The sequence below is a fragment of the Chionomys nivalis genome, chromosome X (assembly GCF_950005125.1).
Source record: "Chionomys nivalis chromosome X, mChiNiv1.1, whole genome shotgun sequence".
Classification (NCBI taxonomy): domain Eukaryota; kingdom Metazoa; phylum Chordata; class Mammalia; order Rodentia; family Cricetidae; genus Chionomys; species Chionomys nivalis.
This window is the reverse complement of record NC_080112.1, coordinates 74,933,592-74,953,978: the sequence shown is the minus strand read 5'-3', so window position 1 is coordinate 74,953,978 and position 20,387 is coordinate 74,933,592.

Sequence of the window (20,387 nt, the reverse complement as noted above, 5' to 3'; positions counted from 1 at the left end):
TTTGTTTTTTGAGACAGGGTTTCTCTGTGGCTTTGGAGCCTGTCCTGGAACTAGCTCTGTAGACCAGGCTGGTCTCGAACTCACAGAGATCCGCCTGCCTCTGCCTCCTGAATGCTGGGATTAAAGGCGTGCACCACCATCGCCTGGCAGTCAGCATTAATCAACACCCTTTAAGTGTTTTGTGGCAGGACCTCTTAAGAGCTGCAGGGTTTTGCAGCTAAAGCTGAGTCAGGAAGCCTCTCTTAGATGAGAGCACTTGCTTGCCTCTAGCAAGCAGAGCAGACCCAAGAAATTGCTGCTACTAAGAAAACATGCTTTACTCTATTCTTTCCCAAGCTTTCTCAGGCTTTCTATGGATTAAGTTATCCACGTCTGGGCACCATTTTGTAGTAGGAGCTGCGGGCTGCGTTCCTGCCACCAGCTCCCAGCCGCTTGGCTAGCTTATGCCCCTAAATAACAATACATAAACTGTATTCATATAAAAAATGCTTGGCCCATTTCTATTAATGTGTGTAGCACCACGAGGTGGTGACTTATCTTGCCTAACCCATATTTAGTAATCTGTGTAGCACCAGTCTTACTGGGAAAGATTCAGCATGTCTGACCTGGCGGCTTCCTTCATCGCGTCTGCCCTGGAGAGGAGCAGCATGGCATCTGCCTCACTTCCTCTTCCTCCCAGGATTCTTTTCTGTTTACTCCACCCACCTAAGGGATGGCCTATCAAATGGGCCAAGGCAGTTTGTTTATTAACTAATGACCTTCCTCCATCAAGCATCTTTTGGTTATATGCCCAAGAATGGTATTGCTGGATCTTGAAGTAGGTTGATTTCCGGTTTTCTGAAAAACTGCCATATTGATTTCCAAAGTGGTTGTACAAGTTTACATTCTCGACCCAGAGCAGTGAGTGCCTGACTAGGAGGCAGGCCTCAAGGTCCCTACGAGGGAGCAGAGGGAGCGCGCGTGGGCCCCTGCTGTTGGGGCTGCAGGGTCTGCTGTGCTCTCCTGGACCCGCCCTGCCTGCCTCCTTCTTCCCTTGGTCCCTGGCTCATTGGGCTACCAAGTGTCCCTGTGTAGGTGCTGAGAAGTTCCATCTGGATGGGTGAGTGTGTGCTATCCAGGGGCAGACTGTCCTGGAAGAGAGCACAAACCCCCCTCCCCCAGCCCCTGCTGCAGGGCTTTCTTTCCTACATATGCACCCCCCCCCCCAAGCCTGCCTTGTCTGCAAGGTCCCTTGCTGAGGATCAGCTTCCTGCTCCTACACTAAGGCTACCCACCCAGAGCAGTGAGTGCCTGACTAGCGGGCAGGCCTCAAGGTCCCCGCAAGGGAGCGCGCGTGGGCCCCTGCTGTTGGGGCTGCAGGGTCTGCTGTGCTCTCCTGGATCTGCCCTGTCTGCCTCCTTCTTCCCTTTGTCCCTGGCTCATTGGGCTACCAGGTGTCCCTGTGTAGGTGCTGAGAAATTCCATCTGGACGGGTGAGTGTGTGCTATCCAGGGGCAGACTGTCCTGGAAGAGAGCACAAATCCTCCTCCCCCAACCCCTGCTGCAGGGCTTTCTTTCCTACACCCCCCCCAAGCCTGCCTTGTCTGCAAGGTCCTTTGCTGAGGAACAGCTTCCTGCTCCTACACTAAGGCTACCCACTCAGAGTGGTAAGTGCCTGCCTACTGGGCAGGCCTTAAGAACCCCCGAAAGGGAGTGCAGGCACCTCCAGCTTGTGCTGCAGGGTCGCCTGTGTTCTACTCGACCCTGCCCTGCCCTACCCCCCCCCCCCCCCCCGGCATTCACCCTTTTGTCTGCGGCACGGGTCCTTGGAATACCAGGCGTTTCATGTTTTGGTGTTGAGGAGTCCATCTGGAAGGGAACGGTTCCTGCCCCTACACTGAGGAGATACACGCAGAGAGTTAGTCACAGCAAAGACTTGACCAAGACACCAGGCCTCTCCTGGCTCCATTTGAAGGAAGAGATGGGCAGGCGCCAATGCAAGAATTCCTCCAACAACCTGAAAGGCAACGTGACATTACCAGAATCCAGGAATCCCAAAATAAGAATTGTACACCCTATTCCAGAAGAATTAGAGGAATTCGACTCAAAAGTGAATTATATGAAAATAATAGAGGACCTTAAACAGGAGGTGAAAAACTGTCATAATCAATTAGAGATTACAAACAAAAAGGTAGAGGAAATGAATAAATCTCTCAAAGATACCCAAGAAAACCAAGAAAAACAAGAAAAAGCAATCAAACAGGTAAGGGAAACGGTTCAAGACTTGAAGAATGAAATGGAAGTAATGAAGAAAACATGAACTGAAGGATGGAGATGGAAAATTTGGATAAACAAACAGGAACTACAGAGACAAGTACTACCAACAGATTACAAGAGATAGAAGAAAGAATCTCAGACACTGAAGATACCATAGAGAAAATAAACACACTGATCAAAGAAAACAGCAAAACCAACAAATTCTCATCACAAAACATTCAGGAAATCTGGGACACAATAAAAAGACCAAACCTAAGAATAATAGGGATACAAGAAGGAGAAGAAGTACAGCTCAATGGTCCAGAAAATATATTTAATAAAATTATAGAAGATAACTTTCCCAACCTTAACAAAGATATTCCATTGAAGGTCCAAGAAGCATACAGAACACCGAATAGACTGGATCAAAAAAAAAAAAAAAACCATCTCCTCGTCATATAATAATCAAAACACAAAACATACAGAATAAAGAAAGAATATTAAGAGCTGCAAAGGAAAAAGGTCAAGTTACCTATAAAGGTAAACCTATCAGACTTACACCTGACTTCTCTATGGAAACCATGAAAGCCAGAAGGTCCTGGATAGATGTACTGCAGAAACTAAGAGACCATGGATACAAGCCCAGACTACTAAACCCAGCCAAGCTTTCATTCACTATAAATGGAGAAAACAAAATTTTCCAGGATAAAAAGAAATTTAAACAATACGTAGCCACAAATCCAGCCTTACAGAAAGTAATTGAAGGAAAATCACAACCCAGGGAGTCCAAGAATGCCCACAATAACTCAGACATCTAATGACCCTTCACCAGCACAACTTGAAGAAGAGAAACACACAAACTCTACTACCAAAACAAAATAAATAAAAAAATAAAGAAAAAATGACCGGAGTTAACAACCACTGGTCATTAATATCACTTAATATCAATGGACTCAACTCACCTATAAAGAGGCACAGGCTAAGAGATTGGATACAAAAACAGGATCCAACATTCTGCTGTTTACAAGAAACACACCTCAACCACAAAGACAGACATCTACTCAGAGTAAAGGGCTGGGAAAAGGTTTATCAAGCAAATGGACCTAAGAAACAAGCAGGTGTGGCCATACTAATTTCTAACAAAGTTGACTTCAAACGAAAATCAATCAGAAGAGATGGAGATGGACATTTTTTACTCATAACAGGAACAATTCATCAGGATGAAGTCTCAATCCTGAATATCTATGCCCCTAATATAAAAGCACCCACTTATGTAAAAGAAACATTACTAAAACTCAAGGCAGTCATCAAACCACACACACTAATAGTAGGAGATTTCAACACTCCTCTCTCACCAATGGACAGGTCAATCAGACAGAAACCTAACAGAGAAATAAGAGGATTAAGGGAGGTAATGAATCAAATGGACTTAACAGACATCTATAGAACATTCCACCCAAATAGGAAAGAATATACCTTCTTCTCTGCAGCTCATGGAACCTTCTCGAAAAATAGACCACATACTCGGTAACAAAGCAAACTTACACAGTTACAAAAAAATATTAGTAACCACCTGTGTCTTATCAGATCACCATGGATTAAAGTTAGAAGGCAACAACAATGCTACCCCCAGAAAGCCTATGAACTCATAGAAACTGGACAGTCAACTACTGAACCACACCTGGATCAAGGAAGAAATAAGAAAGAAATTAAAGTCTTTCTTGAATTCAGTGAAAACGAAGACTCAACATACGCAAACTTATGGGACACTATGAAAGCAGTGCTAAGAGGAAAGTTCATAGCATTAAGTGCCCACTTAAAGAAAACGGAGAAAGCACACATTGGAGACTTAATAGCCCACCTGAAAGCTTTAGAAAAAAAAGAAGCAGACTCACCTAGGAGAAGTAGAAGACTGGAAATAATCAAACTGAGGGCAGAAATCAACAAAATAGAAACACAGAAAACAATCCAAAGAATCAATGAAACGAAAAGCTGGTTCTTGGAGAAAATCAACAAGATTGATAAACCCCTATCCAAACTAATCAAACGGCGGAGAGAGAATACGCAAATTAACAAGATCAGAAACGAAAAGGGAGACATAACCACAGACACAGAGGAAATTCAGAGAATCATTAGATCTTACTACAAAAGCCTGTATGCCACAAAATTGGAAAATGTAAAAGAAATGGACACTTTTTTAGATAAGCACCATATACCAAAGTTAAACCAGGACCAGGTAAACAATCTAAATAGACCTGTTAGACAAGATGAATTAGAAGTTGTTATAAAAAACCTCCATACTAAGAAAAGCCCAGGTTCAGACGGCTTCAATGCAGAATTCTACCAGAACTTCCAAGAAGACCTAATACCTATACTCCTTAATGTATTTCACAATATAGAAACAGAGAAGTCATTGCCAAATTCCTTTTATGAAGCTACAGTTACTCTGATACCAAAACCACACAAAGACACAACCAAGAAAGAGAACTACAGACCAATCTCACTCATGAACATCGATGTGAAAATCCTCAATAAAATACTGGCAAACCAAATCTAAGAACACATTAGAAAAATTATCCATTATGATCAAGTAGGCTTCATCCCAGAGATGCAGGGCTGGTTCAACATACGAAAATCTATCAATGTAATCCATCATATAAATAAAATGAAAGAAAAAAACCATATAATCATTTCATTAGATGCTGAAAAAGCATTTGACAAAATTCAACATCCCTTTATGATAAAGGTCTTAGAGAGATTAGGGATACAAAGGTCGTACCTACGTATAATAAAAGCTATTTATAGCAAGCCGACAGCTAACATCAAATTAAATGGAGAGAAACTCAAAGCTATTCCACTAAAATCAGGAACACGACAAGGCTGTCCACTCTCTCCATACCTCTTTAATATAGTGCTTGAAATTCTAGCGATAGCAATAAGACAACATAAGGGGATGAAAGGGATTCAAATTGGAAAGGAAGAAGTTAAACTTTCATTATTTGCAGACGATATAATAGTGTACATAAGCCACCCCAAAAACTCCAGCAAAGAACTCCTACAGCTGATAAACACCTTTAGTAGCGTGGCAGGATACAAGATCAATTCCAAAAAATCAGTTGCCCTCCTATACACAAAGGATAAGGAAGCAGAGAGGGAAATCAGAGAAACATCACCCTTCATGATAGCCACAAATAGCATAAAATATCTTGGGGTAACTCTAACCAAGGATGTGAAAGATCTATTTGACAAGAACTTTAAGTCTTTGAAGAAAGAAATTGAGGAGAATACCAGAAAATGGAAGGATCTCCCTTGCTCTTGGAATGGGAGGATCAACATAGTAAAAATGGCAATTCTACCAAAAGCAATCTATAGATTCAATGCAATCCCCATTAAAATCCCATCAAAATTCTTCACAGATCTTGAGAGGACATTAATCAACTTTATATGGAAAAACAAACAACCCAGGATAGCCAAAACAATCTTATACAATAAAGGATCGTCTGGAGGCATTACCATCCCTGACTTCAAACTCTATTACAGAGCTTCAGTATTGAAAACAGCTTGGTATTGGCATAAAAATAGAGAAGTCGATCAATGGAACCGAGTAGAAGACCCTTATTTTAACCCACAAACATATGAACACCTGATTTTTGATAAAGGAGCTGAAAGTATTCAATGGAAAAAAGAAAGCATCTTCAACAAATGGTGCTGGGAGAACTGGATGTCAACCTGTAGAAGAATGAAAATAGATCCACATCTATCACCATGCACAAAACTCAAGTCCAAATGGATTAAAAACCTCAATATCAGTCTAAACACACTGAACCTGATAGAAGAAAAAGTGAGAAGTACTCTACAACATATGGGTACAGGAGATCACTTCCTACATATATCCCCAGTAGCACAGACATTAAGGACAACATTGAATAAATGAGACCTCCTAAAACTGAGAAGCTTCTGTAAAGCAAAGGACACTGTCACTAAGACAAAAAGGCAACCCACTGACTGGGAGAAGATCTTCACCAACCCTGCAACAGACAAAGGTCTGATCTCCAAAATATATAAAGAACTCAAGAAACTAGACTTTAAAATGCTAATTAACCCAATTAAAAAATGGGGCACTGAACTGAACAGAGAATTCTCAATAGAAGAAATTCAAATGGCCAAAAGACACTTAAGGTCATGCTCAACCTCCTTATCGATAAGGGAAATGCAAATTAAAACAACTTTGAGATACCATCTTACACCTGTCAGAATGGCTAAAATCAAAAACACCAATGATAGCCTTTGCTGGAGAGGTTGTGGAGTAAGGGGAACACTCATCCATTTCTGGTGGGAATGCAAACTTGTGCAACCACTTTGGAAATCAGTGTGGTGATTTCTCAGGAAATTTGGGATCAACCTACCCCAAGATCCAGTAATACCACTCTTGGGAATATACCCAAGAGATGCCCTATCATATGACAAAAGTATCTGTTCAACTATGTTCATAGCAGCATTGTTTGTAATAGCCAGAACCTGGAAACAACCTAGATGCCCTTCAATGGAGGAATGGATGAAGAAACTGTGGAATATATACATATTAGAATACTACTCTGCGGTAAAAAACAATGACTTCTCAAATTTTGCATGCAAATGGATGGAAATAGAAAACACTATTCTGAGTGAGGTAAGCCAGACCCTAAAAGAGGAACATGGGATATACTCACTCATAATTGTTTTCTAGCCATAAATAAAGGACATTGAGCATATAATTTGTGATCCTAGAGAAGCTAAATAAGAAAATGAACCCAAAGAAAAATGTATAGTCATTCGCCTGGATAGGGGAAGTAGGCAAGATTGCTGGGCAAAAACTGGGAACTTGCGGGTGAGGTGGCATGGGGTTAAGGGGAAATGGGGTGAGAAACGTGTGAAGGGGAGGATGGGAGGTGCTTGGGGGAACGGGATGGTTGGGATATAGGATGGGTGGATACGGGAGCAGCGAAGTATATATCCTAACTAAGGGAGCCATCTTAGGGTTGGCAAGAGACTTGACTCTAGAGGGGCTCGCAGGTGTCTAGGGAGATGTCCCCAGCTGGTACCTTGGGCAACTGAGGAGAGGGAACCTGAAATGATCCTATCCTATACTGATGAATATCTTGCATATCACCTTAGAACCTTCATCTGGCGATGGATCGAGACAGAGACAGAGACCCAATTTGGAGCAACTGTCTGAGCTCTTAAGGTCCAAATGAGGAGCAGAAGGAGGGAGAACATGAGCAAGGAAATCAGGACCACGAGGGGTGCCCCCACCCACTGTGACAGTGGAACTGATCTATTGGGAGCCCACCAAGGCTAGCTGGACTGGGACTGAATAAGCATAGGTTGAAACTGGACTCTCTGAACATGGCGGACAATGAAGGCTGATGAGAAGCCCAGGACAATGGTACTAGGTTTCGATCCTAATACATGAACTGGCTTTGTGGGAGCTTATACTGTTTGGACGCTCACCTTCCTGGACCTAGATAGAAGTGGGAGGACCTTGGTCTTCCTGCAGGGCAGGGAATTTGGACTGCTCTTCAGTATCGAAAGGGAAGGGGAATGGAGTGGGGGGAGGAGAAGAGGAGTGGGGAGAGGGGGAGGGGAGTGGGGGGAGGGGGTAATATGTGGGAGGAGGGGGAGGGAAATGGGAAACGGGGATTAGGTGGAAATTTTAATTAAAAAAGAATAAAAATAAATAAAAAAAGAAAAAAAACAAAACAAAAAAAGAAAAACAAAACAAACAAACAAAAAAAGTTTACATTCTCACCAGCAATGGAGGAGTGTTCTCCTTACTCCAAATCTTCTCCAGCATAAGCTATCATTGGTGTTTTTGATTTTTGCCAGTTTGACAGGTATAAGATGCTATCTCAAAGTTGTTTTGATTTGCATTTCCCTGATGGCAAAAGATGTTGAACATTTCCTTAAGTGTCTTTTGTCAATTTGACATTCTTCTGTTGAGAATTTTGTTTAGTTCTGTACCTCATTTTTAATTGGGTTATTGACAGTTTTGATGTCTAACTTCTTGAGTTCTTCATATATTTTGGAAATCAGTCCGTTTATGTGGGGTTGGTGAAGATCTTTTTCCATTCAGTAGGCTGCCATTTTGTATTGTTGACTGCATCCATTGTTTTACAGAAGCTTCTCATTTGCAGGAGGTCCTATTTATTTATTGTTGCTCTCAGTGTCTGTGCTACTAGTGTTATATTTAGGGAGTGGTCTCCTGTGCCCATACATTGAAGGCTACTTCCCACTTTCTCTTCTATCAGTTTCAGCATGGTCAGATTTATATTGAGGTCTTTAATCCACTTGGACTTGAGTTTTGTGCATGGGGATAGATATGAATCTATTTGCGTTCTTCTACAAGTTGATATCCAGTTATGCCAGCACCCTTTGCTAAAGATACTTTTTTTCCATTGTATAGTTTTAGCTTCTTTGTCAAAAATCAGGTGTTCATAGGTGTGTGGATTAATATCCAGGTCTTCAATTCTATTTCATTGGTCAACCTCTCTGTTTTTATGCCAGTACCAAGCTGTTTTCATTACTGTAGCTCAGTAATAGAGCTTGATATCAGGGATGGTGATGCCTCCGGAAGTTCCTTTATTGTACGGGATTGTTTTGTCTATCCTGGGTTTTTTGTTTTTCCATATGAAGTTGATTATTATTATTATTTTAATGTCTGTGAAGAATTGTGTTGGAATCTTAATGGGAATTGCATTGAATGAATAGATTGCTTTTGGTAGGATTGCCATTTTTATTATGTTGATTCTACCTATCCAAAAGCATGGGAGATCTTTCTTCAATTTTCTTGTATCCTCAATTTCTTTCTTCAAAGACTTAAAGTTTTTGTTGAACAGCTCTTTTACTTCTCTGCTTAGGGTTACCCCCAAGTTATTTTATGTTGTTTGTGTCTTTTGTGAAGGGTGATGATTCTCTGATTTCTTTCCCGGCTTCTTTATCATTTGTATCTAGGAGAGCTACTGATTTTTTTTCAGTTGATCGTGTATTCTGCTACATTACTGAAGGTGCTTATCAGCTGTAGGAGTTCCCTGGTAGAGTTTTCAGGATCACTTATATATATACTGTCATATCATCTGTAAATAACAAAAGATTGACTTCTTCTTTCCAATGTGAATCCCCTTGATATCCTTTTGTTGTTTTATTGCTGTATCCCGAACTTCAAGAACTATGTTGAAGAGATATGAAGAGAGTGGACAGCCTTGTCTTGTTCCTGATTTCGGTGGAATCTCTGGGAGTTTCTCTCCATTTAGTTTGATATTGGCTGTTGGCTTGCTGTATATTGCTCTAACTATGTTTAAATACATTCTTTGTATCTCTGATCTCTCCAAGACCTTTATCATAAAGGGGTGTTGGATTTTGTCAAATGGGTTTTCAGCATCAAATGAGATAATCATCTAGTTTTTTCTTTCTGTTTATGTATGTGACAGATTACATAAATAGATTTTCATATGTTGAACCATCCCTGCATCTCTGGTATGAAGCTGACGTGATCATGATGGATGATTTTTTTAATGTGTTTTTGGATTTTGTTTTACCAGGATTTTATTGAGTATTTTTGCATCTATGTTCATGAGTGAGATTGTTCTGTAATTCTCTTTATTGGTTGAGTCTTTGTATGGTTTTGGTATCAGGGTAACTGCAGCCTCATAAAAAGAGTTTGGCAATGTTCCTTCTGTTTCTCTTATGTGGAACACTTTGAGGAGTATACGTATTAGCTCTTCTTGGAAGTTCTGGTAGAATTTTGCACTAAAACCATCCAACCCTGGGCTTTTTTTTTTGTTTGGGAGGTTGTTGATGACAGCTTCTATTTCCTTGCAGTTTATAGGTCTATTTAAATTGTTTACCTGGTATTGATTTAATTTTGGTATATGATATCTATCTAGAAAATTGTCCATTTCTTTTACATTTTCCAATTGTGGAGTACAGTTTTTTTGTAGTATGATCTAATGATTCCCTGAATTTCCTCAGTGTCTGTTATTATGCCCCCCTTCTCATTTTTGATTTTGTTAATTTGAATGGTCTCTCTCTGCCTTTTGATTAGTTTTGATAAGGCTTTGTCTGTCTTGTTGATTTTCTCAAAGAACTAGCTTTTGGTCTCATTGACTCTTTGTATTGTTTTCTTTGTTTCTATTTTGTTGATTTTAGCCTTCAACTTGATTATTTCCTGTCTTCTACTCCTCCTGGGTGAGTCTGCTTCTTTTTGTTCTAGAGCTTTCAGGTGTGCTGTTAAATCACTGATGTGAGCTTTCTCCGTTTTCTTTATGTGGGCACTTAGTGCTATGAACTTTCCTCTTAGCACTGCTTTCATAGTGTCCCATAGGTTTGGGCACATTGTGCCTTCATTTTTGTTGAATTCTAGGAAGTCTTTAATTTCTTTCTTTATTTCTTCCTTGACCTAGGGGTGGTTTAATAGGTCACTGTTAAGTTTTCATGAATTTGTAGGCTTCCTGAGATTAGGGTTGTTGTTAAATTCTATCTTTAAACTGTGGTGATCCAATAAGACAGTGTGTTACTCCAATTTTTGTTTCTGTGGAGGTTTCTTTTGTTACTGAGTATGTGATCAATTTTAGAGAAGGTTCCATGAGTTCTGCTACAGTTTTGAAAAGAAGGTATATTCCTTTGTGTTCAGGTGAAATGTTCTATTGATGTCTGTTAAGTTCATTTGATTCATGACATCTGTTAGTTCTCTTATTTCTCTGTTAAGTTTCTGTCTGGTGACCTGTCCATTGGTGAGAGTGGGGTCTTAAAGTCTCCTACTATTAGTGTGTGGGGTTTGATGTGCAATTTAAGTTTTAGTAATGTTCCTTTACATATGTGGGTGCTCTTGTATTAGAGGCATAGATGTTCAGGATTTAGACTTCATCTTGACTGATTGTTTCTGTTATGAGTATAAAGTGTTCTTGTCAATGTCTTCTGATTGATTTTAGCTTGAAATCTATTTTGTTATATATTAGCATAGCTACACCCACTTGTTTCTTAGGTCCATTTGACTGGAAAACCTTTTCGCAACTCTGAGGAAATATCTATCTTTGAGGTTGAGGTGTGTTTCTTGTATACATCACAAGGATAGATCCTGCTTTCATATCCATTCTCTTAGCCTGTGTCTTTTTATAGGTGAATTGAATCCATTGACATTAAGAGATATTAATTACCAGTGGTTGTTATTGGGTTTACTTGGTTGGAAGTTATCTGTTGCCTGTGGTTTTGTGAGTAGAGTAAGCTTCCTTGTGTTGGGGTTTTCTTTCTTGTATATTCTGTAGGGCTGGGTTTGTGGATTTATATTTTTTTAAATCTGGTTTTGTCATAGAATATCTTGTGTTCTCCATCGATGGTGACTGAAAACTTTGCTGGGTATAGTAGTCTGGGCTTGCATCGGTGGTCTCTTAGTGTCTGAAGCAATCTGTTCAGGACCTTCTAGCTTTCATGGTTTCCATTGGAAGTCGGGTGTAATTCTGAGAGGTCTATCTTTATATGTTATTTGAACTTTTTCCTTTGCAGCTATTAATATTCTTTCTTTATTCTGTATATTTTACATTTTGATTATATGGCAAGGAATTTTTTTTGATCCAGTCTATTTGTTTTTCTGTAAGCTTCTTATACTTTCATAAGGATATCCTCCTTTAGGATGGAAAAGTTTTCTTCTATGGTTTTGTTGAACATATTTTCTGTGCATCAGAGCTGGAGTTTTTATCCTTCTATCCCTATTAGTCTTAGGTTTGGTCTTTTCATGGTGTCTCAGATTTCCTGGATGTTTTGTGTTAAGAATTTGTTGGATTTCAGGGATGGAAAGATGGCTCAGAGGTTAAGAGCACAAGCTGCTCTTCTAGAGGCACTGAGTCCAATTCCCAGCAACCACATGGTGGCTCATAACCATCTATAATGGGATCTGGTGCCTGCTTCTGGCCTGCAGATATACTTGCAGGCAGGATACGATATGTAATAAATCTTTTTTTTAAAAAAAGATTTGTTGGATTTAATGTTTTCTTTGACCAATGAGTCTATTTCCTCTATAGTCTCTTAAACACCTGAGATTCTTTCTTCTATCTCTTGTATTCTGTTGGTTATACTTGCCTCTGTAGTTCCTGTTTGTTTACCCAGATTTTCCATATTCAGAATTCCTGAAGTTTGTGTTTTCTTTATTGCCTTTATTTCAGTCTTCAAGTCTTGAAATGTTTGCTTCACCTGTTTGATTATTTTTTCTTGGTTTTCATTGGTTTCTCTTAGGGATTTATTAATTTTTTCCAATTTTTTGTTTGTCTTTTCCTCCATTTCTTTAAGGGAGTTTTAAATTTCCTCTTTAAAGGTCTCCATCATCTTCATAAAGTTACGTTTAAAGTAATTTTCTTCTGCTTTTTCTGGGTTAGGATGATCTCATCTTCCTAATGTGTGCCCACTGTGTTCTGGCATTACTATGTTGCTTTTTAGGTTGTTAGATAAATTCTTGCATTGGTGACTATTCATCTTTTCCTCCAAATGAGGCTGGCAGTGTCTTAGCATCTTGGCCCAATCCTTGCATTAGCTGTCTGAATCTTTGGGAAATGTTCTTGGTCTGCTATATACCGTCAATGTCTGTTGTCTCAGGGAGCTACTAAGGTCTCTTAAAGACTGTTCTCTTGGTCTTCTTTCTTGGTCCCCTCAATATTGTAACAATCTCTTGGTCCCCTCTTTATTGTAACAAGCTGTGTTTCGAGTCCCATACAGGTTTCAGGAGGATAGGTGAGTTTGGGAGTAGGATGCGGCTAGTAGCTCGCAAGGTCTGATGGATAGTGGTGAGTTTTGGGGCAGCCTACCTGCAGGAAACTCTCCTGCTGGCTGGCTGGTTAGAGAAGTCAAGGCAGTTGGGGGAGGGTCCTGGGGTTTTATCCCTTGGTTGAGGTCCTAGAAAGTATGATGTCCCACCACGTGGCTGGTCACTCACCCCTTAGTCCCCTCAGTATTGTAGTAAGCTGTGTTTCAGAGTTCCACTAAGGTTAGGCAGGAGGATAGGTGAGTTTGGGAGTGTGATGGAGCTCCTCTGATTTCTTTCTCAGCCCATTTATCATCTGTATAAAGGAGGACTACTGTATTTTGACTTATTCTGGTATCCTGCTACATTACTGAAAGTGTTTATGAGTTGTAGAAGTTCCTTGGTAAAATTTTTGGGGTCACTTATGTAAACTATCTTATCATCAGCAAATAGTGAAAGTTTGACTTTTTTTCTGAATTGTAACCCCTTGATCTCCGTTTGTTGTCGTAGTGCTCTAGCTAGAACCTCAAGTACTATATTGAATAGATATGGAGAGAGTGGACAACCTTGTTTTGTTCCTGATTTTAGTGAAATTGCTTTGGGTTCCTCTCCATTTAGTTTGTTTTCAGCTGTTGACTTTCTGCATATTGCCTTTATTATGTTTAGGTATGGTCCTTGTATCCCTGCTCTCTCCAAGCCCTTTATCATGAAGGGGTGTTGTATTTTTTCAGCATCTAGTCAGATGATCATGAGGATTTTTTTTTCAGTTTGTTTATATTGTGGATTACTTTGACAGACTTTCGTGCATTGAACCATTCCTGCATCCCTGGGATGAAGCTGACTTGGTCATGGTGGATGATTTTTCTGATGTGTTCTTGGATTCGGTTTGCCAGTATTTTATTGAATATTTTTACATCAATATTCATGAGTGAAATTGTCTATAATTCTTTTTCTTAGTAATGTCCTTCTGTGGTTTGTGTATCAGGGTAATTGTAACCTCATAAAAAGATTTGGCAATGTTCCTTCTGTTTCTATTGTGTGAGCAATTTGAAGAGTATTGATATTAGTTCTTTTTTGAAAATCTTGTAAAATTCTGCACTGAAACCATCTGGTCCTGGGCATTTTTTTTGGTTTGGGATACTTTTTATGACTGTTTCTATTTCTTTAACAGTTGTAGGTCTATTTAATTTGCTTATCTGGTCTTGGTTTGATTTGGTAATTGATATTTATCCAGAAAATTGTCCATTTCCTTTCTGTCTTCCAATTTTGGGGAATAGAGGTTTTCAAAGTATGACCTGATGATTTTCTGGATTTCCACCATGTATGTTGTTATGTCCCCCTTTTCATTTCTGATTTTGTTAATTTAGATTCTCTTTCTGCTTAGTTTGGATAAAGGTTTGCCTATTTTGTTGATTTTCTTGAAGAACCAACTCTTTGTCTCATTGATTCTTTGTATTGTTTTCTTTGTTTATATTTTGTTGATTTCTGCTGTAAATTTTTTTTTATTTTTTTTCTGCTGTAAGTTTGATTATTTCCTATTGTCTAGTTCTCCTGGGTGTTTTTTCTTCTTTTTGTTCTAGAGCTTTCAGGTGTCTCTTAACTCACTAGTGTGTGATTTTTCCAGCTTCTTTATGTAGGCATTTAGTGCTATGAACTTTCCTCTTAACACTGCTTTTAATGCGTCCAATAAATTGGGGTATGTTGTGCGGTCATTTTTATTTAATTTTAGGAAGTCTTTAATTTCTTCCATTATTTCTTCCTTGACCCATTGATGCTTTGGGTGAGCATTGTTTAATTTCCATATGTTTGTGGGATTTCTAAAAATAGTCTTGCTGTTAATTATAATTTTAAGCTGTGGTGATCTGATAAGATACATGGAGATATTACAATATTTTTGAATCTATTGAGTATGTGGTCAATTTTTGAGAAGGTTCCATGGGTACTGAGAAGAAAGTATATTCTTTTATGTTTGGATGGAATGTTTTTATATGTCTGTTAAATCCATTTGAGTCATAACATCTGTTAATTCCCTTATTTCTCTGTTAAGTTTCTGTCTCGTAGACCTGCCCATTGGTGAGAATGAGGTGTTACAGTCTCCCACTATTATTAGTGTGTGTGGTTTAATGTGTGATTTATGTTTTAGTAGTGTTTCTTTTACATATGAGGGTTCCCTTGTATTTGGGGCATAGATGTTTAGTATTTGGATTTCCTCTTGATAGATTTTTCTTGTGACAAATATGAAATATCCTTTTTTGTCTGTTTTGATTTATTTTAGTTTGAAATCTATTTTGTTAGATATTAGGATAGCTACACCAGCTTCTTGTTTGTTAGGTCCATTTGATTGGAAATTTTTTTTCCTAACCCTTTCCTCTGAGGTGATGTCTGTCTTTGAGGTTGAGGTGTGTTTCTTGTATGCAGCAAAAGAATGGATTCTGTTTTCCTATTCAGTCTGATAATGTGTTTTTTTTATAGGTGAGTTGAATCCATTTTTATTAAGGAACATTAATGACCAGTGATTTCTAGTTGCTGTCATTTAGTTTTCATTGTTGGCGATGTTATTTTGTATTTTCCCTTCTTTGGGACTTTCTATGAAGTTTTTTTCCCTTTTTTGGATGTAGCTAACTTCCTTGGGTTGGAGTTTTCCTTCTAGTACTTTATGTAGGGTGGGGCTGAGTTTGTGGCTAGGTATTGGTTAAGTCTGGTTCTTTCCTGGAATATCTTCTTTTGTCCTTCTATGGTGATTGAAAGTTTTGCTAGGTATAGTAATTTGTGTTGGGATCTGTGGTCTCTTACTATCTGTGTAACACTCAACTAGGACCTTCGGACTTTCATTGTTTCCATTGAGAAGTTAGGTGTAATTTTGATAGGCCTGCCTTTATACATTACTTGAATTTTATCTTTTGCAGTTCTTAATATTCTTTCTTCATTCTGTATGTTTAGTGTTTTAATTATTATGTGGCAAGGGGACTTTTTTTTGATCCAATCTATTTGTTGTTCTGTAAGCTTCTTGTATCTTCATATGTATATCTTTTTTAGGGTGAGAAAGTTTTCTTCTATGATTTTTGTTGAATATGTTTTCTGTGCTTTTGAGTTGGACTTCTTCACCTTCTTCTATACCTATTATTCTTAGGTCTGGTCTTTTCATGGTGTCCAATATTTTCACCTTTTGTTATATTTATTATTTTCTTTGACTGATGAGTTTATTTCTTTTATTGTATCTTCAACACTTGCAATTCTCTCTTATATCTCTTGTAGTCTGCTGTTTATGCTCACATTTGTAGTTCCTCATCATTTCCCCATATTTTTCATTTCCAGAATTCTTTTGGTTTGTATTTTCTTTATTGTCTCTATTTTGGTTTTCAAGTCTTGAATCAATTCTTTCACCTATTCGATTGCTTTTTCTTGGTTTTCTTTAATGGATTTGTTGATTTCTTCCAATTTTTTGTCTTTTCCTCAATTTCTTTGAGAGAAATTTTCATTTCCTCTTTAAGGGCCTCAAACTTTCTCCTAAAGTTTTTTTTAGGTCATTTTCTTCTACTTCATCTGTATTGGGGTTTTTAAGTCTGTTTTAGAGCCACTAATTTTTGTTGGTGTCCTGTTGGAGTTTGTGGTGTTGATTATGTTCTTATCTTGTCTACCCATCTTTTCCTTTGATTGGTGTAGTTGGGGCTGTATCTCTGGTGATCACTTTTCTAAGTGCCAGTGAATCCAAGGCTCAGATGGTTTTTCCTCATGGTGGAGACACTCTGAAGGTCACTCAGCATTCCCAGTGATCGCTTGGCACTCCCCATGGTCACTCTGCAATCTTGGAGGTCATTTCAGCCTGTTCTCACAGAGATCGCTGCTTTGGGCCTGCTCTGGCAGGGATCTCTGGTTCAGGCCTGGTCCTTCAGAATTGCATGGCTTTGGCTTTCTTCCATGGAGGTTTCTGGTTCAAGCCTGCTCCAGTGGAGGTTGCTGGCTCAGGTCTGCTGCAGTGGAGGTCATTCCCATTGGTTATTTCTAAATTCAGCCAGTTCTATATAATATCAAAGGCTTTACCACTGATCAATTTATTCCATCCCTCCCAGTAAGTCCCTGAGCTTCTGTGGGCACGTTCACATTCACAATTTTAGGGTTCATGTTTGTGAGTAATTCTTCTGAAAATTTTATAAGGGAAGAAAATTGGAGACTTTGCATTTTACAAGTGCAAAAGCTACCCAGAGATGCTACATAACTTGTCTCAGTTCATGCAATTGATTAATAATAGATCTCAAATTCAGATTTCCAAACTGTGACTCCAAGAATCTTCCTCATGCTGCTAATGGTTTAGAAATATCTGAGTGCATCATGGGGTGGTCCTCAAGCACAACTTCGCTTTCCTTATATGTTGCCATTTTTTGCTGCCATTTTGGAAGAACAACTCACAAAACATAAAATTAGCCATGGTAATGTGTGTGGCTCAGTGGCACATAATACATTTATCATACTGTACTTTTAGCACCTCTATTCAGTTTTAAAACATTCTCATCACCTGAAAGAAAACTGTACAACTTAATCAATCACTTACCATCTCCCTTCTATCTTTGGAAATGACTAATTTGCTTTCAAGGATTTACTTTTTCAGAAAATACAATGTGTGGCTCTTTTTGAGTGGCTTCTTTTATTCAGCCTAATATTTTGAGGTTTATCCATGCTATAGCATGTATCAGCACTTCATTCTTTATGGGGCAAACATGGATATACTACATTCCATTTATCTGGTTATCATGGATTGATGTAGGTGGGTCTTCTTTCTATGTGTTGCTTTCATTGGTTAATTAATAAAGAAACTGCTTGGCCTGATAAGTTAGAACATAGGTGGGTGGAGTAGACAGAACATTGCTGGGAAGAAGGCAATGAGGCAGATGCCATAGCTCTCCTCTCCAAGATGGATGCAGGTTAGAATCTTCCTGGTAAGCCACCACCTCGTGGTGCTACACACATTAATAGAAACAGGTTAATCATGATGTGAGAGTTAGCCAGTAAGAGGCTAGAGCTAATGGGCCAAGCAGTGTTTAAATGAATACAGTTTCTGTGTAATTATTCTGGGGCTAAGCTAGCCATGCAGGAGCCGGGTGGGATGAAAAGCAGGCCTGCCTGCAGCTCATCATTACGATGGATGGAACACATTCAGGTTGTTTACAACTTTGGACAACCAACAAGAGAGGCACAATGAGTATCCATGTATAAGTGTTCATTTTAATGCATTATTTTAATTCCTTTTGGAGTATACATACCTGCAAGCAGAATTGATGGGTTACATGGTCATTTGCTATTTTAGATTCTGACCATATCCTCACCAGCACTTCATATTTGGTTGATGTGAAGGAGCCCCTCAATATTGTTTTATTTGCATTTCCCTAATGACTAATAAGGGTGTGTGTTGTTTCTTGTGCTTGTTAGTCATTTGTATGTCTTTCACTGAGGAATATATTTTAAGTCTGTTGCTTGCTCTTTTACTGGGTTGGTCTGTTAATGACTTTACATTCACCATGCTAGATATGTATTTAAAATTCAGGTATAATTTATAAATAAATACCATTATTATTTAAGGTACATGTGCTATTTTTGATATGCAAATAAATTTTTAAACATTCTCCATTCAAGCAGATTTATCTGTTCATTACCTCATAATCCTTCTTTGTATGTGTGAGAACATATAGAATTTATTTTTTCATCTAACTTCAATTATTTAAAACAATATTATTAGCTATTGTCACTGTAATAGGTATCAGATTTGCAATATTTAGTTGCACAATATTACTCTTTGACTAAAATCTCCCATTCGGCAGTTGGCAGCCACCATTCTGTTTTTTGCTTCTATGAGTCCACTTATTAAAGGGTTGAAGGTGTAAGTCACAAACAATCCCAAACTAGTTTGGAATTAGATTGTTAGAGAGGTTATTTATTTTAAAGGGGAAAAACTTACAGATCACCGTCCCATACAACAGCCCTCTGCGCAATCAGGAATGGAACCTACTTGCTGGAAGCAGAGCCGGAAGCCAGAGCGAGTGCAGAGGGAAGTGGCCGCTTTTTTAAAGGGATAAAGACCACACCCCAGTGGGCTGGTATCTCAGCAGCTATTGGCTGAAGGAGTGGAAGGAGCTCACACAACACCTCCCCCTTTTGTTTAAGTAAGAGAGTTCTAAACCTACTATGAAATTATATACAATAAGTACAAATATCCTATTCTAACTAGCTTAAGTCTTGTATAATAAACAACTTGGCCAAGTCATCAACCCCATCGAAGATATGAGAAGGGAAATAATGTTATGCAACAAATCACAGAGACAACTAGCTACCTGGGCAATCACCCAAGGTCACGTTTGTAGCACTGAAGCAACCAACTTTGGCTAAGGCCTATTATAACTGACATACCATTTTTAAAAGCAAGAAACTTTTCAAAACTATCTTACCCTGTCTTGGCAGGATATGACAGTCCTGTTTTATCCATGTACGGATACTCTGTATCTCTGTCAGTGGTTGAGCCATGGGCATTTCTTTGCCCAAAGGCCAGTTCAGCCAAAAAGAAAGGCTCCAGGTGGAGTGTCTTTGGTGCTCAACATTCTCCTGGGAATAGATCAGTGTTGCCAGGAGCAATTGTGTCTCACTACCACAAAACTCTGAGTTAGATTAAAGGCCATTTTCTGCAGCTCTTTGAAGACGTTGAAGATTATCTATCTATACTGAATATAATCTCTATGTATCTAAAGAACCTGATTAGTCTAATTATAAATGACAAACTTAGATAACTATGGAGTGGTCGCTCACTGAGAGCAGCTCTGGGCTGTGCGGAGGGGGGAAGGAGGCCCCGGCAGAGAGGTTGCCGGCTTCTGGTAGCTGCGCAGCGACCAAAGGCTCCGAGGTGCATAGCCAAAAAGCCCCATGTTGGGTGCCAATTGAAGGCGTAAGTCACAAACAATCCCACACCAGTTTGGAATTAGATTATTAGAGAGGTTATTTATTTTAAGGGGGAAAAACTTACAGATCACCGTCCCAGACAACAGCCCTCTGCGCAATCAGGAATGGAGCCCACTTGCCGAAAGCAGAGCCGGAAGCCAGAGTGAGTGCAGAGGGAAGTGGCCGCCTTTTTAAAGGGAGAGAGACCACACCCCAGTGGGCTGGTATCTCAGCGGCTATTGGCTGAAGGAGAGAAAGGAGCTCCCGTAACAAAGGGTCCATAAATAGCCATGGTCGTGCATTATTTGTCTGTCTTTGATTTATTTTGCTGAGCACAATGTACTTTAGGTTCATTTAGATTATTGTAAAGACAGGATTTTCTTTTTTTTCTAAGACTGTATGATATTCAAGTGTACACGTATACCACATTTTCTTAATCCCATCATCCTTTGATGCACAACTAGGC